This window comes from Vicia villosa, linkage group LG7 (assembly GCF_029867415.1).
Source record: "Vicia villosa cultivar HV-30 ecotype Madison, WI linkage group LG7, Vvil1.0, whole genome shotgun sequence".
Lineage (NCBI taxonomy): Eukaryota > Viridiplantae > Streptophyta > Magnoliopsida > Fabales > Fabaceae > Vicia > Vicia villosa.
The window spans coordinates 115,863,583-115,870,728 of NC_081186.1; the positions used below are offsets into that span (position 1 = coordinate 115,863,583).

The window sequence follows — 7,146 nt, forward strand, 5'->3', positions numbered from 1 at the left end:
TACCATGGCGTCTTTTGGCTTCGGTAAGCCGACAAGCATTTCATCACTTTGGCATTTATAATTCTTTCTGTATGAATCCGGATGACATTGTGACAGCGACTTCGAGATCAAAAGTTTCATCGATTACATAGACTCTAAGACCTTGTGGACTATGTAAAGTCTTGCGGGATTTATTAAACATCTTATATAGTACATGTTTAAGTGTACCTACATCCGTCTAGAGGCCTAACACTCCAGATACATGATTGAGGGCATTATATTTAATATAGAACTAAATGACACAAACACTTTCAAGCAACATGTTTTTCCAGTTAATCAACATTATAAACAGAGTCTCAAATGAAGTCTAATGTTTTTATCTAAAATTGAAACAACAAACTGAGAAGTTAAACACTTTAAATGTCTAAAAAAAAATGAAAAACATATAGAAACAGTTCAACCACACATTCACCATAAGCGGTTAAACACTTCAAGCAATAATTACCATTGTCTTAATAAAAGAACATAATCAGTTCAGTTTGTCAAACATAATTGATGCAGAATGAAGTGATGAGAGGCTGTCAAACATAGCATATAAAAGCTCCACATTCTTTCAAAACTTCTAAATACATGCCAAAATGAGCGGATCTCAACAAAACTAACTTTACCCATCCACCTTTGACCTTTATAAGGAAAAAAAGGAAGCATAATACCAAAAAAATTTATTTAATACCAAAAAAGTTGAGTGAATGCTTTGCCTTTCCTTCATTACCCCTTTTAGCTTCCTGCAATAAAACCAATAAAATCTTTAATAGAACAAAGAGAAAGCTAAATGTTGGGTGAAAACTAAAACAGTTCTTCGACTCATAAATGAAGCAGAAACACACCTTGTGTATTGTATCATATACTGGTTTTATTAATTGCTTCATGTTTTTGCAGCATATGTCTAATAACTCTGTGAACTCTTCATGTTCTTGCAAACTTGCAGCATGAAGCTCCTCTTGCCCCTATAAATGCAGAATGAACCAACACATAGAAGCATATAATGAAATAAAAATATTCTTCCACATGCAGGGAAATAAAAATATTTTGAAACACAATATGCTATTTGAACACACTGAATACCATAATTTATCTGATAGTTTATGGAATGAACCCGAAAAGAAAAGGAAATTTTTACCATTCTTTCTAGAGTAGAAAACTATTTCCTGAAGAGTTTCCCCAACTACCACCTTAACTGGTTCGTTATTAGTCTCAGGGATAGGATTCGACTTGACAAATGGAGCAACTTTTCCTTCCTGAAAATGTAATGTGATAACTGATAAGAATTAAAAAGTGCAACAAACTATCATTCAAGACTAAAAAGTGCAGCAAACTATCATTCAAGACTAAAAAGTTTAGCAAATTATCATGCTAATAATGTCATCTTTACATAATATATAAAATACTTTCGGTGAGTAATATGATCATTCTATTATAGAAAAAGTAGTATAGGCTAATAATATTCTCTTTTTCTCATTTTCAACTTTAACAACACCTATTCAACATTTTCAAGATCAAATTTATCATACATAGTGATTGAATATTAAAAAAATATTGAAAGTAAAGAAACAGTTCCACATCAAACCTCTATTTCTATCGTCTCAACTGTTTAAACCATGTAGCAATTCATCCAGCCTCTGAGCAACTATACTTCAAATTTTAGTTTCAGGCCTTTGAGCAACTATACTTCAAATTTTAGTTTCAGGTTATATATATATCATTAGAGTGATTTCATACTACAAAGTAGATAAGTAAGAATTTTTAATAGTGAAAAAAAGAAGATAAAACTAAGAGTCTAACTACAGCAAATTCAACACAAAACAACATGTATGGAAATAGTATATATATTGAAAATACTCATAAAATAAGCTTACATATGATAAGATAGTGTCGTTACACTCAAATATAGAATAAAGTGAGGTGCTGAAGCATCCAACCCATTTCACATAGCAATGCTTTCTAACTTCATATCATCCAGCTCTCCACTAAACTTGAAAATATGGAGTAAACAAAACCAACTCATGAATGGAGATTTGTAACATATGAAATATAATATATAGAGAAAGAGAGAAAGGTTAGAAATTTAAAATTTAAATTCAAAAGCTAGCAACAGTAAGACTATCGATTACATTTGAAACGGGTAAGAAAAATTAATTGAAAAATCATTAAAATCTCTAAATCCAAATTCAATGTTTCTACATTAAACCTATAAATTATTAAGCATCAAACACTCTTTTATAAACAGTGAGAAACATACCTTTAGTAACAAACCTATCAACCTGAAATAGCTAAGACAACTATTAAAAAGGAAAATAGTGAAAAAAAAACATGTATAATATATAGTATAGATTTAAATAAGTTAATAAAAAATAATACAAACACTAATATGGGTTTGTTGCGATGAAGATATGGAAATAGGATGAAGATCTGGAAAATACGAAGAACTATAATTTTTATTTGAGGATCTTAAGAGTTTCTGGGTAAAGTATAAGAATCTTGAAAGGTGTTTATGGAATTCTGGGTTTTCCAGGTTTTTGTATGATAAAGATGGTGATTGGTTCTTGGAATTTTGGATGTGCATCACTTGCTGGATCTCTGGTTATATAACCCTAATGGAATTTCTTGTTCTCTTCTTCGATTCTTTCTTTGCTTGAATTTTTGTGACTCGCGACAGATTAGGGTTTCATGAAAAATAGAAAGAAGAGAAGACAAGGAGAGAGAGCGAAAGTGAGGAGGAAGAAGAGGCGACAACCGTGTTAGGGTTTAATGGAAAAGAGAGAGGAGAAGGGAGAAAATGGAAGAGAGAAAGAGAAAGGTTCTGTCAACAAAAGAAAGAAGAAAGAGAAACAAATGTGGGGAGTAGAAAAACTGACCAATGAGAACACAACATTTGGCATGTTGTGTTTTTTTATTTTGTTAATTACATGAATAACCTTTTGTATGGGTAAAGAAATTATAAGAGAAGGGCAAAATGGACAGTTTGGGCAATTTCTTAGTATTGGGTAGATAGTAGATTAGTAGGAGCTGCACCCATACCCATACTTCTCACTCTTCCAGAATGCTCAGGCCCAAAGACTCTACCGACAACATCATTAGGAGATATTTGAGATTCATCAATATTGCTTTGTGTCAAACCCACTTCAATTTGCTCCTATCAATATACAAGATCATCATTTAAAAAACAATCATAGCAGACTTAATGATAAAAATTATTGGTTTTACCAAAACAATCACAATAGAATTATATCATTATATTAATAACAATCACAGTAGCCATTGCCTATCAAGAAAAAAATCCATTTCCTATCATAAACCTATCATGAACCTATTAAAAACAATAGCCATTGCATATCATGAACCTATCATGAATAGAAGTCATTGCCTATTATAAACCTAGCATGAACCTATTAAAAACAGAAGACATTGCCTATCATGAACCAACTATTGTCATTGCCTACATTTCCTATGATGAACCAATACAAACAATTAGAAATTGAAGAGTTTTTAAAGATCTAATAGCCATTGCCTATCATGAACCAATTATTAAACTTTCAAACTCTAATTTAGAAAGTCAAGCGTATAATTCATCATGAACTTACCACAATATTCTTTGCTGCATCATTTACAAATGACCCGTCTTTTTTTTATGGGTTTCAATGTATAATTTTCCACGACTAGGTTGTTGTCCGGTTTCCAAAAACTAAAGAAGAAAGTAAGTCAAAATAGATAGTAAGTCATATCAAATATTAGAACATACAAAGTTAATTTGTAAAACTACCATCTCATGTCTTTTTCTCGAAAGAGGTTTAGAACCACCGGTATGAGGAATCACTTGCTTGCTACAATTTTCTCTATTTTTGGGACAACGCTCCTATAAAAAATGAATTAAATTAAAGTCCCAAGCGAACATTTCGATGATCTGAGGCAAACTCAGGATGAATTAAATTAAAGTTCTTCCATGCTTCACCATCCATTGGATGTCTTAATAGTCCATCATTGTTATTGCCCAAAGCATGCCATCTCATATACTCTGCTGCCTTAGAACACATGAACAATCTTTGCAATCTTGTTTTTAATGGAAAGTAACGTAACACCTTTGCAACTTGCTTCTTCTTCTTCTTAGGATTCCATCGAGATTCTCCACAATGCTTGCATTCTTGTAGTTCTTTTTTCGTCATCTCCCAAGAACAACATACAATCATTTGAACATGCATCTATCTTTGTATAATTAAGACCAAGTTTATTGATGGCTTTCTTTGCCTCGTAAAACGAATGAGGTAACTTTGCTTGTTGAAATGCGTCTCACAACAAATCCAATATCATAGTAATTGCTTTGTCACTTAATCCACACAATACCTTTATATGATATAATTTGATTATAAATTCAAGTTTTGTGTACTTGCTTCCTTCTTGCAATATCTGGCTTCCATCGTTGAGAAACTCACGAAAATCACCGCTATCAACTCTTGTCCCTTCATTAGGTATGTCCTCTAAGGCTATCGGGTCTGATTCATTTAAATTAGCAGCATCTTGCCTATAGTTACCAAATGCATCATTGAGCATTGTTTCCATCATATTATCCGATTGAAACTTATCTTGCACAAAGTCTTCATTTCTAGAAGACTCTGGAAGTTTTATCTCACCGTGAAGGGTCCATACGACATAGTTCTTAGGAAATGGTTTGCATAGTAAGTGATCCCTAACTACACTTCTAGTTTGCGGTTTCAAAAACCTACACATCGGGCATGGACATCGTATTGTATCTCCAACAGCCACATTCTTAAAAGAAAAATCTAAGAATATATCTAATCCAATTTCATATCCAGGTGTGGTATGTAGCTTTGAAATCCAAGACTTATCCATACCTATAAAATTTTTCATGAATAAAGATATAACATCAAACTAAAAAAAGAAAGTATCTGATAGAGATTATTATCTTAGTAAAAGATAAGATAAAATAGACACTTTGATAAAATCATATAATATACACTATTATTATCCTTTTATTGTGAAACTATATGACTACAATGTGTGTGTTGTGTTCACGTATCTTTACTCCTTCTCAGATAATCTGTATACATATAGGAGTAGGGGTGGACGAAAATTTAGAATTTAACCGAAATCGAAATTCGCTTAGTCTGGACCGAAACACAATGTAATGGACGTGGATTCAACACCAACAAAGAACAAGGCTTCAGTTAAGGATAAGATACTGGTGATTCTCTCAAAGTCTACAAGCTCAAAATGAAATTTAAGCCTTATTTTTTATATTATAAAATTAAACTTCTATTATTGAAATCACATCTCAAGATATTATTTGAATCTATAAATTGATAAACAAAAAATGTATGAGTTTTCATTTTATTTCTATGGTTGAAAATTAAGTTGATTAAGTTTTGAGTTACATAGGAGCTAAATGATCATATTGATGAAAACATGTGTTGCTTCTGTGATTCTGTGTACATATAACTTAGTGCCAATATTATTATATTTGTTCACCATCTATTTGTGTTGTTGAGATTTGGTATTAAGAATAAAGAATATCAAAGATTCAATTTATAGCCAAACTTTAAATGTTCAAGTTCAAAACTTCTGGTTTTGGTTGAGTTTTTCTCATTTCCATTGGTGCAATATTTAATGCAGAAACAGACAGAAATTAAGAATAAAATATTCAGAATTTTACTTATTTTGATAAAGTTTGATATGAAAAGAACAAAGATACATACATGATTGGATTATTCCATGAAAGTGAAATGTAAAAAAATTTCTTTCAAAGCATCTTATATTTACTTTAAAGGACCAGAAACATTTGTCTTCCCTACTTTTAACATTTTCACTATAATACTCAAATTCCAACATTTGTCTTCCCTACTTTTAACATTTTCACTATAATACTCAAATTCCACTTTCATTTTTTACTTCTAAAGTTATGACAAAAACATGAGTACTGTGAAAAAAATAAAACATTGTTCGGTTGGTGAAAAACCAGTGAATAATATATCTTTTTTTGCATTGAATAATTTGACATACATATATTCTTGAGAACGAATAATATATCTTTTTTTGCATTGAATAATTTGACATACATATATTCCTGAGAACTAAGGAGTATTAATGTGTCAAACAGAGAAACTTTGAGACATATTAGAGAAAGCATGATATGAAATATCTATGTTTAGGAAATATCTATTCTCAATCTTTGTGAAATTTGTAAGTAACTCTCTCAAAATATGGCTGAGTCTTCCATTACGGATTCTCTTTCGAGGTTTCTTCCCTTTCACAATTTAATCAACTTTTCATTTGTGTTCTTCATGTATCTTCACTATATATATTTCACAATAAGTTTTTTTTTTCTTTTGTGAATCTAAATTTCTTAGTCATCAAACTAATTGAAATCAATGCTCCATAATACTAATTCATACCAGACAAATCAATGCCAAAAGAAATTAAAACTAATGAACCCTAAATTCCCAAATCAAACATCTAATATATATCTCATTGAAATTGAATCCTCTTACTATTCTATAATGTTTTAGTTGAAATAGGGAAGAGAAACATTGTATTTGTAGGAGGGTTTAGCAAACCAAATGTTAAAGATTGAGACAAATCCTAATAAAGCAAAGAGAGGATAAAGAAAAATAAACTAACCTCAGGGAAGAAGAAGACCGGAGAGTAATCGAAGATTCTTGTCGGCAACAGACAACGGTGGAGTGACAACGGCAGCGAGCGCAGTCAATGTTGTCTTATGAGAAGCAGGTGTGAGAAGGCAACTGTGTTGTGAGAATGGTGGACTTCTTTAATTGAAGAGTCTCTCTATTTCTTTTTTAATTTTATACTATTATTTATGTGTTATATGATTATTTCTTATATCAAATTATACTATATGTATTATTATAATTAATAATTAATGTAAATTGAAAACAAAATAAAATATATCGTGCTGTGAAATAAATATTTGGCGCCAAAATGTTTATCAAAAAAGCATAGAAGACTAAAAGTTAGAGTAAGAAATGCGTCAAGATTAAGGGGGTTACAAACCCCCGCAAATTAGTCTATTATTTTTCCCACAAATCATAGAATATCAATTTTTATTCCAAGTTGGAGGATTTTGGAAAACACCCCGCA

At 31.1% G+C, this 7,146-nt stretch overlaps 1 long non-coding RNA gene across 4 annotated transcripts; it reads right to left on the bottom strand.

Moving 5' to 3' along the window:
- Nucleotides 1-490: 490 nt before the first annotated feature.
- On the bottom strand, nucleotides 491-6,838 carry LOC131618356 (uncharacterized). Of its 4 annotated transcripts, none has more exons than XR_009288810.1 (8): nucleotides 6,670-6,838; nucleotides 3,989-4,886; nucleotides 3,800-3,892; nucleotides 3,621-3,721; nucleotides 1,896-3,172; nucleotides 1,160-1,277; nucleotides 867-986; nucleotides 491-764 (listed from the first exon to the last, which is right to left on the bottom strand). It is a non-coding gene; the product is annotated as an uncharacterized LOC131618356 (long non-coding RNA). The 4 variants fall into 4 exon arrangements; XR_009288811.1 differs by having other exon boundaries at nucleotides 1,896-2,006; nucleotides 3,058-3,172; nucleotides 3,800-4,886; XR_009288809.1 differs by adding an exon at nucleotides 1,607-1,702 and having other exon boundaries at nucleotides 3,800-4,886.
- Nucleotides 6,839-7,146: the final 308 nt, after the last annotated feature.